This window comes from Eulemur rufifrons, chromosome 8, assembly GCF_041146395.1.
Source record: "Eulemur rufifrons isolate Redbay chromosome 8, OSU_ERuf_1, whole genome shotgun sequence".
Taxonomy (NCBI): domain Eukaryota; kingdom Metazoa; phylum Chordata; class Mammalia; order Primates; family Lemuridae; genus Eulemur; species Eulemur rufifrons.
The window spans coordinates 31,234,259-31,244,311 of NC_090990.1; positions in this window are offsets into that span (position 1 = coordinate 31,234,259).

The following is a 10,053-nucleotide window of genomic DNA, read 5'->3' on the forward strand; positions in this document are numbered from 1 at the left end:
AGAAGAGGATCAATTTGACACTTCAATTCAAATGGCCCTGAGGTCATTTTTGGGTGGCAACTTGGAGAGATTCATTCTCTTCCCCCTGACACAGCCTCTGATGATCCAGCCCTAAATTTCACCAGCTTTTTTGTGCAAAACTTGCATAACAATTTCACCCAAATGGGTCTCAATTGCACCACCATTTCTGCAAAAGACTGTGGACCTAGTCTATGTAGAAAATTAACTCAAATTCATAGACATTTTCAAAAGAGTGTCAAATGTTTCCACATATATTCGAAGGATGTCCAGGAAGTATCCGGCCATGCAAATGTTCTCGTTATATTAATAATGGGTGGAACTTTCTGGACAGCCCTTGTAGTATATTTACATGAGGTCTAAAACCTTAAGGGCAGTCTAAGAAGCCACGTGGAAGACCAAAATGAATGTTGCAAGGGGTATAAATCAGTTTGTTGTCTAAGCCACCTATTAATGGAGACTGGGGGAAGCTGGGGAGTCAGGCTTTTCTGTCCCTCTTGAACATGAGGGTCACATGGAGAACAACGGGCCCAGCCCACTGAGGGGGCCACAGAGGATGAGATTTTACTTTCCCAAAATGAAAGAAAAATCAACAAAATAATGCTTTGACTGGCTTCCAGCTGAGCACGCTCTCCAAAATAGAACTTGATACCAACCACAGACTTTCAACTTACCCCAATACAGATGGAACATCTCTAATTCAAAAATTTGAAATCCGAGATGCTCACAAATCCAAAGCTTTTTGAGTGCCCATACGATGCCTCAAGTGGAAAATTTCACAGCTGACCACGTGTGATAGGTCGCATACTTTATTGAAAATGTTGTATAAAATTGCCTTCAGGTTATGTGTATAAATGAATTTCATGTTTAGACTTGGGTCTTATCCTGAAGATAACACATTATTTATACATAAATATTCCAAAATAAAAAAAATCCAAAATCTGAAACACTCTGGTCCCAGGCATTTCAGATAGGAGATACTCAACCTGCACAAGCAGTATGAATATATGAGGTCTGTCCGGAAAGTATCCAGCCACATAATATGAAAAATGGAGACATTTATTGAAGAAGATACAAGAAACTCTGTGCATAGGACAATGATGCCTCAGTCCCCTTCAAAGTAGGCACCTTGGGACCTCACACAGTTCTCCCAGCATCTCTTAACCTAAACCAGACACGTTCAACATTCTAAAACATTCTCAGGTATTCTGCTTGTTGCAGGCCTTCCAGAACGTGGATCACTTTCAACAGATTCTCCACCATCTTTGAAGCGTTTGTGCCAAACTTTCATTTGCGCTGCATTCATTGCACCATCCCCAAAAGCCTTCTGAATCATCCAAATAGTTTCTGTGGAGGAATGTTCAAACTTAATGCAAAATTTGATACAGATTCATTGCTCTACTGGCTCGGTCATTTTGAATGCGACGGCCACACAGTGCACGTGCTCACTTAACAGCGTCTAGCGCCCCACTGATTAGTGCAGCCCAGTCTCCTTGGCTGCCAGGTTACATAGATGTCGCGAAAACCGTTCTTGTTATATTAACAATGGCTGGATACTTTCCAGACAGACCTTGGATATTCTTACTTTTTCCTTGCTTAGGCAAAAACTAACATACTATATATACTATTCTGCGCCTTGTTTTTTTCACTTACTAATTACTGTGTCTTGGAGAGCTTTCGAAAATCAATATAGAACCAGGAACAGTAGCTCATGCCTGTAATCTCAGCACTTTGGGAGGCCGAGGCAGGAGGATCACTTGAGCCCAGGAGTTCGAGACCAGCCTGAGCAATAAAGCGAGACCCTATCTCTAAAAAAAAAATCCGTGTATAGACTTAGAAAGTTTCTTCAACTATTTTTTTTTTTTTTTTTTGAGACAGAGTCTCACTCTGTTGCCCAGGCTAGAGTGCCATGGTGTCAGCCTAGCTCACAGCAACCTCAAACTTCTGGGCTCAAGCAATCCTCCTGCCTCAGCCTCCCAAGTAGCTGGGACAACAGGCATGTGCCACCATGCCTGGCTAATTTTTCTATGTATATTTTTAGCTGTCCATATAATTTCTTTCTATTTTTAGTAGAGACAGGGTGTCACTCTTGCTCAGGCTAGTATTGAACTCCTAACTCGAGCGATCCTCCTGCCTCGGCCTCCCAGAGTGCTAGGATTACAGGCGTGAGCCACTGTGCCCGGCCTTTCTTCAACTATTTTTACAGCTGTATATACAACATTTATTTAACCAGTTCCCTGTTGATTGACACGAGTTGTTCTTAATCTTCTGTCATTACATGTAATGCTAAAATGAATAACCATGACATTTTGTGCTGTGTGAGTATATCTGTAGGATAAATTCCCAAGGGTGCAATTGTGAGTCAAGGTTAAATATATTTATGGTTTTGACAGATATTCCCAAATTGCCCTCCGTGGGAGTTGTACCAACATGTGCTATATATGAGCATAACAACTTCTCCACAATCTCACCAAGACAGGGTGTTATAAAACTTGTGGATTTCTGCCAAATTGGTAGGTGAGAATGGTAATTAGGAAGAATTTTATTTTGTTTTCTTACTCTCATAATGAGTGAGGTTGAGCATGTTAAGGGGCTGCTTGTATTTATTTTTTTATAAACTTTTCATAATCATAAAATTATGTGTTTACCTTTTATCATTTTCATAATCTTTGCCCATTTATCTATTGGATTTTATGAGGTTTTATTAGTTTCTAATTTATTGATTTCTAATCTGCAATATGTTTCTAATTTATTGATTTCTAATCTGTAATATGAGTTACAAATAGTTTTGACATTTGTCTCATTTTTGCCTTTTAGATTTTTTATGTGTAGTAAATTTGATTAGATTTTCTTTTAAGGTCTGTGAATTTTGAGTTTTACTAAGAAAGATCCATCCAATCTAAACTTACAAAAGAATTCATCCATGTTTTCTTTAGTTCTTTTGTGGGTTTTATCTTTATTTTTAAATCTTTAAGGCCAGGCCAGGTGACTCATGCCTGTAATCCTAGCACTCTGGGAGGCCAAGGCGGGAGGACTGCTTGAGCTCAGGAGTTCCAGACCAGCCTGAGCAAGAGCGAGACCCTGTCTCTACTAAAAATAGAAAAAAAAATTATCTGGGCAACTAAAAATAGAAAAAATTAGCCGAGTGTGGTGGCGCATGCCTGTAGTCCCAGCTTACTAGGGAGGCTGAGCCAGGGGGGTGGCTTGAGTCTGGGAGTTTGAGGTTGCTGTGAGCTAGGCTGATGCCACAGCACTCACCTGGGCAACAGAGTGACTTCGTCTAAAAAAAAAAAAAAAAAAAAAAGTCTTTAACCCCCTTGGAATTTATCTTGATAAATAATGTATAGGTTCAACTTTATTTTCTACAGATGATTACCCAGTTATTGCAACACCATTTGTTAAAAAGCCAAACTTTTCCCACTGATTTGAGATACTACTTTTTATGTGTGCTATATTCCTATATGTAATTTGGGTCCATTTCAGGATTTTCTCTTCTGTTCTACTGGTCCATTTGTGTGCCAGTACCACCTTGTTTTAATTATTGACTTTAGATATGTTTTTATATTCTGGCAAATATTGCTGTGAAATAAATCACTCCATAACATAGTCACTTAAAACAACAATTGTTTCATCTCACAGTCTCTGTGAGTCAGGAATTTGGAAAGTCACTGTTGAATGGTTCTGGCTGATTCAGAACCAGTATAACATGACCAGTATTATCAGACAGTAACCAGAACTGGAACAGTGTTGGAGGGGAGAGGGAGGAGCTAGAACAATTGGCGGCTGGCCAAGCATCTCTTTCTCTTCATGTAGCCTTAAGGCTTCTTTATGTGGTCTCTCTGCACGGGCTAGTTCAGGCTTCCTCACAGCATGGCAGCTTCAGAGAAGCCAGACTGCTTGCATGGCAGCTCCAGGTTACAGTGCGAGTGCTTCCATGAACAAATTAGAAACCGCCTCACTCTTTGTGACGTAGCCTTGGAAGACACATAACAAACATCACGCCCTCTGCATTCCTTTGATTACAAGTAACTCTAATCCCATCCAAATCCAAGGACAGGAGACATGACCCCACTTCTCAATGGGACAGATGTTAAGGTCACATTGCAAGAAGAACATGTGGAATGGGAGATACTGTTGTGTCCAATTTGGGAAAATACAATTTGCCACATTCTACTTTTTTTTTTTTTTTTTTTTTGAGACAGAGTCTCGCTTTGTTGCCTGGGCTAGAGTGAGTGCCGTGGCGTCAGCCTAGCTCACAGCAACCTCAAACTCCTGGGCTTAAGCGATCCTATGGCCTCAGCCTCCCGAGTAGCTTGGACTACAGGCATGTGCCACCATGCCCAGCTAATTTTTTCTATGTATATTTTAGTTGGCCAGATAATTTCTTTCTATTTTTAGTAGAGACGGGGTCTCGCTCTTGCTCAGGCTGGTCTCAAACTCCTGACCTTGAGCAATCCACCCGCCTCAGCCTCCCAGAGTGCTAGGATTACAGGCGTGAGCCACTGCGCCCGGCCACATTCCACTTTTTGATGGGGATGGAGCACTGTTCGTTAATCTTCTATTTCAGAGTTTTCCTGCCTACTCTTAACAGGAAAAAACTCTATTCTTCCAAGTGGCCTTTTTAGAAACCTGATACTTGTGAATTCACTCTGTTAACCTTTTGTCATCTTCATAAAGTACATTTAGTTCTAACTATGGATGAGCTCCTGCTATCATATGTGATTTGTTTCTAAATATATATATATTTTTTCAAAGTTGGCTGGGTGCAATGGCGCATCTGTAGTCCCAGCTACTTGGGAGGCTGGGGTGAAAGGATCACTCGAGGCCAGGAGTTCAAGATTGCAGTGCATTATGATTGTGCCTGTGGACAGCCACTGCACTCCAGCCTGGGCAACGTAGTGAGATCCCATCTCTTAAAATAAAAAAATCAAACAATAGGGATGAATGTTGCGTGTGTCTGGTGAGGGAAAGGGATAGTTCTCAGATAAAAAGAAATGCCCCTAATCCATGTGGTAATGCATTAGAGTTGGAGACATCCTATGAATTGATGTTTAGCTTAATATAAATACAAATAATTATGTATAGAAATATTTATAGATACATGCACAAACACCAGTTAGCATACATACATACAAGGGCTGTCCGGAAAGTATCCAGCCATTGTTAATACAACAAGAACATATTACATGGCTGCATACTTTTCGGACAGCCCTTGTATATTTCTCTGCTCTGTCAGCTGAGAAGGCCTAGAAGCAATGACACCCCAATAGCAATGAGCACACCTGGCACCCAGAGTTTGGTTTCTAATGCCATCCTCAAATAAAAGAAACCAGGACTCCTTGGGGAGATGGCTGATTCCAAGACTGGAGCAGGAAACACAAAAGCCAAATCTGGAACATCTTGTCAGTGCCAAGAAGAATATGCTAAAGCATAAACAAACAACAACAAAAACCTCTGCCTTGGTGGGGGTACGTCAAAGGAACACAACAGCCAAGTGAAAGAGCTCCCAATGCCCAAAGCGGGAATGATTTTGAGCAACAAAATCAATAAAGTAGTATTGGATTAGAACCCAAAGTATGAAATAAATGTCCATGAGTCCACAGTGATAAATGATAGACTAGGTCAATAACTGAGAAGAAGAGATGCAAATCTCCCTTTCAGAAGAATTCCAAACAATTTACGTACAAACTCTGCTTTCAAGGAAGGGGAGCATAAATCCCCATTCCTTAAGCATGGGCTGTGTATAGTGACTTCCAAAGAGTACAATATGGAAAGGGAAGGGGAAAATACAACTTTACCATGGAGAAATGGACAAATACTACCTCAGCTAGGTGATCAAGGCCAGTACCAACAGTGGTAAATCACATTGATAATATGTGTGCTTGATATGATAGAATGAGAAGGGCACATCACCTCTGTGATCTTCCTCCTCAAAACACATGACTCCAGTCTAGTCATGAGAGAAACATCAGGCAAATGCCAATACAGGGACATCCCACAGAATACCCGACCAGTGCTCCTCAAAGTTGTCAAAGTCATCAAAGCAAGGAAATCCCAAGAAACTGTCACAGCCAAGAGGAGCCTAAATTATTAAATGTAATGTGGTATCCAGGCATAAGATCTTGGAATGGAAAAGGGACACAAGGAAAAACTGAGGAAATCTAAACAAGCTATGGACTTCAGTTAATAATAATGTATCAATATTGGTTCACTAATTGTGGCAAATATACCATACTAATGTAAGATGTTAATAATAGGGGAAACTGGGTATGGGATATGTGGGAACTCCTTGTACTATCTTCTCTAGTTTTTGATAAATCTAAAACTGTTCTAAAAAATAAAGTCTATTTAATGTTTCAAGAAGCACTGCCGCTCTAGCTCAGGAGAGTGAGATTCACAGGAGCCTGTGGGCTGTGGCCACAGGCAGTGCCAGCTTCTGTCCAATCTCCCATTGTCCCATTGCCCTGGGATTGGGGAAGCCCAGCCAGGCACTGCCAGCCCCATCCTTGACTTCTACACAAACATCAGGGTGAAAGGTCGGCAGTCCCTTGATTTAAACCTGGGATAAGAGAAAGGGATATTTCCCCAGGAGCACCACCATCTAAAGCAGAAACTAAGTGGGCCTCGGCCAGGCATCCCTCATCTCTCCAGAGTGAGTGCCCACCCGGCCTCCCACCCACTCTCCAGCACAGTCTGCTGTTCCTGCCAGCCCCGCACCCTTCCCTGCCCCTCCCCAGCTCTGCTCACTGAAGAAGGACAATAGCAGAGGTCACATGGAAGGTGGGGGATGGTCCAACACAGAGAAAAGCAGGCCCAGCCCCAAATCAGCAGGCACACAGCAGACCTCCCATAGTCTGGGGCCTTCCGAGTGCCTGGGGTCCAGTACAACACACACTCGTCATACCTGGCAAAGGAGGCCAGTGCCACCACCTGAATACACCCTCATTTTAGAGGAGATCTGTCCTTCCCATCACCACCCTGGAAAGGCCTGAAATCACTCTGTGGGAAAGACAGGCTCTGTTCTGAGATAGCTTAAGAGTCTTGATGGGCTGTAGACAATGTGCAAACAGTACACACGTCAACAAGGCCCGTGTTGGAAAGGCGCAGGGCAGAGTCCCTTCACCGTATGCCTTCTGTGCCCCAGTCTACGTCAAGGTACAGCGTGTTCTGAACGGTGAAGGGGAAAAGGAGCATATCCTCAGAGACGACCCTCCCGAACACCTGTGGGACTTCTTCTCCTGTGACCTTAATTTCCTTGCCACTTAACCTGCCACACCACAGACTCAACTCAGACCTCAGTCTTGACATCAGCCATCTACCCCCCAACCCTCTTTGTCTGTTACCCCACCAGACTAGTGCTACTCAAAATGTGGTCCGTGGCCCAGCACTCGTCTGAGGACTGTTACAAAGAGACAAGGACAAAAATGGAGAGCAAGCATTCAGAAACTTTCACAGCAATTTGGCCTTGCTACAACATCCAAGTGCACAATCAGCAGACTCGTATAGACCAGATGGGGTGTCAAAGCATCCACACAAGAAGTGGTATGTAGCGAGAGCTGCCTACTGGGGGTGCGCAGTAGGACCACAATTTGAGAGGCTGCTCTTTAGCCTCTTCTATCTTCAGCCTTAAAGGAGGTATTTCTTGCTTCTCCCATAACCCAGTGCTGGAGAAGAAACCCTTTTCCAAGAGAAATACTTCAAAATCCAGGGGTTTACCCCTCCCCTCTGGTTTCACTTCCTTCCCAACCCAACCTGGGTAGAACCTCCATGCACATTCACACTACTCAGTGCACATGCCCAGATAGTCTCCACCTGGAGTGAATCCACTTCTGACTCAGGCTGCCAATCCGTGCTGAGTTCCTGTGGGGAGCCCACCTCCTTCTAGGATCATGGAAACAAAATTCCCTTCAAGGAAGACCCAGCCCCTGCCCATGCCTTTGCCTGTTGTATTAGTAATACAACACAACAAACAGATAGTTATTTTTTTGTTAAATATTTATCGAGAGCCAATTATTTGCAGTGATGTCAACCATTTATAACTGTGGTCCTTGCCCACAAGGAGCTCACAGTCCAAAAGGAGACGCTACCCAGGTATCACAAGGAAGTTGAAGGCTACACAAAGGAGAGGTACAGGAGGCCATGAAAGAGTGTAACCCTCACGGGAGAGGCACGCACGTTTGCAGCTGGGCAACAGCTGGGCACTGTGTGTGTGTGGTGGGGTGGTCAGTGGGGAGAGGAGAGAGTTTAGTTATAACTCTCCCTTCAAAATGGAAAAGGAAAAGGGAACTTCTGTCTTTTTAACATTTTTCTTAGACTGGGTAATTATTAGCACATGCAGAAAAAAAAAGTGCAATCAAGGTTGTGCCTCCTTACGGGCAAATCAGATCCTCCTTGCACTTCCCTATGCCTCTGTAGCTGTGTTAGAACCGGTTCCCCTGGGCCCCAGGAACAGAGAGGCAGAGTCACCGAGGCTGCAAAAGGCAAAGGAGTTTATTGGCTAGCTCAAGCTAGGGTCCAAGCCCCAGAGCGCCAACGCAGTGGCCTCTCCACGAACCAGGACCCCGCCCTAGGGTAAAAACTAAGCTTTTATACTTTTCAGTAGGTGACATGCACTGGGCACACCATCCCCCTCCCTCCCTTAGTTCATTTGCTCCTTCAAAAGTGGCTGATCGTGTTGGCTCCTGATTGGTTGGCTCCAAGGTCATGTTGGCTTCTGATTGGTTGGTTCCAAGTCCCGGGACCTTTTAGTTGTTATCAGCGGTATTTCAGGGAAGTGGAGGACCCGAGTGGGGAAACCGAAACTTAGGCCTATTCCGGGAGGTTCAGCCTGTCATGGAGTCACTCCTACTCTCCTTCCTGTTCTACAGGTGTTATCTGGAACTAGACCCCAAAAAGAAACACCACTCCCCAGGAACCTCAATATGGGTCAGATCTCACCAGGTATGTTGCTAAATCATACATTCAGTCTCTAAGAGGAACCTCAGTAAAACACAGGCCTTGCCAACAAAAAAAGCAGGTTGGTTCCCATTCTTTGGACAAATGCCTTGAGGCTTTGAGTCTTCAAGTTTCTGCCATGACACAATCTCTCCCACTTTCAGGCTATATACTCCAAGGCATGATGTCTGTCCTTTAGTGATTGTATCCTCAGCATGTGTCGAAGGGTCTGGCACATGGGAGGGGTGCCCTAAATACACGTATACGTGGCATGTCTTCACGTTGGTCTCACCAGTCTGCTCTAAAGAAGGACTTCTCCAAAAGTGGCAGCCCCAAATGGCTACGAAAAATGCACAACAATTTTCAGTATCACTTGAAACAGGTGACACCATCCAGCAAACACAGATCCATTTAGTTCCACAGCCCACTGGACGCCCGCATGAGTCTTGGACAGTGCCAAAACATGAGCACTTTTTTCAGTTGTGTTGGGCAAATAATTACTAATTTCATTAGCTTTTCTTTTTAGGTCCAATAATGGGCTACTTACAGTAACCTTCTAAATGAAGGTCACTAAAATTTAGCATTTGAAAACTAAAATTGGCATGTAGAGTTTACTAAAATCTCTACTTTAGCATTCTACTAGGAAGCCTGGCTGCCCGGGAACCCCCGGCAACCCAGCAAACCTCATGTGCCCACGTGCCAACAGCTGGAATGCCCACTATTTGCAGGAAGGCAGCTTTGTTAGCAGTGAATTATCTGCCTTATGTGAAGTTGCTCATGCTGCTGTTCTTGCTTTATTCTTTTTTTATAAACTGTGTTGTGTTTAGCTTGATCATTATCAATTTAGTTTGTTTTGGATTGAGAGGTTAACCTTACAAAGTGTTACCTACACAAAGTGTAGGATTGCCTATTTGCATTAACATTATCGTTGGCCCACAATTTTCCAGTGACTGAGACTTTAAGATGCACACTATGGATTAAGTATTCCTATTGCAACAGCAGATGTATACACGACCCACTCAAAATGTGTGCAGTAACATTTTATTTGGGACATGCTGTTTGTAAACTGATGCTATTTAAATTATTTGCAACATAATCTCA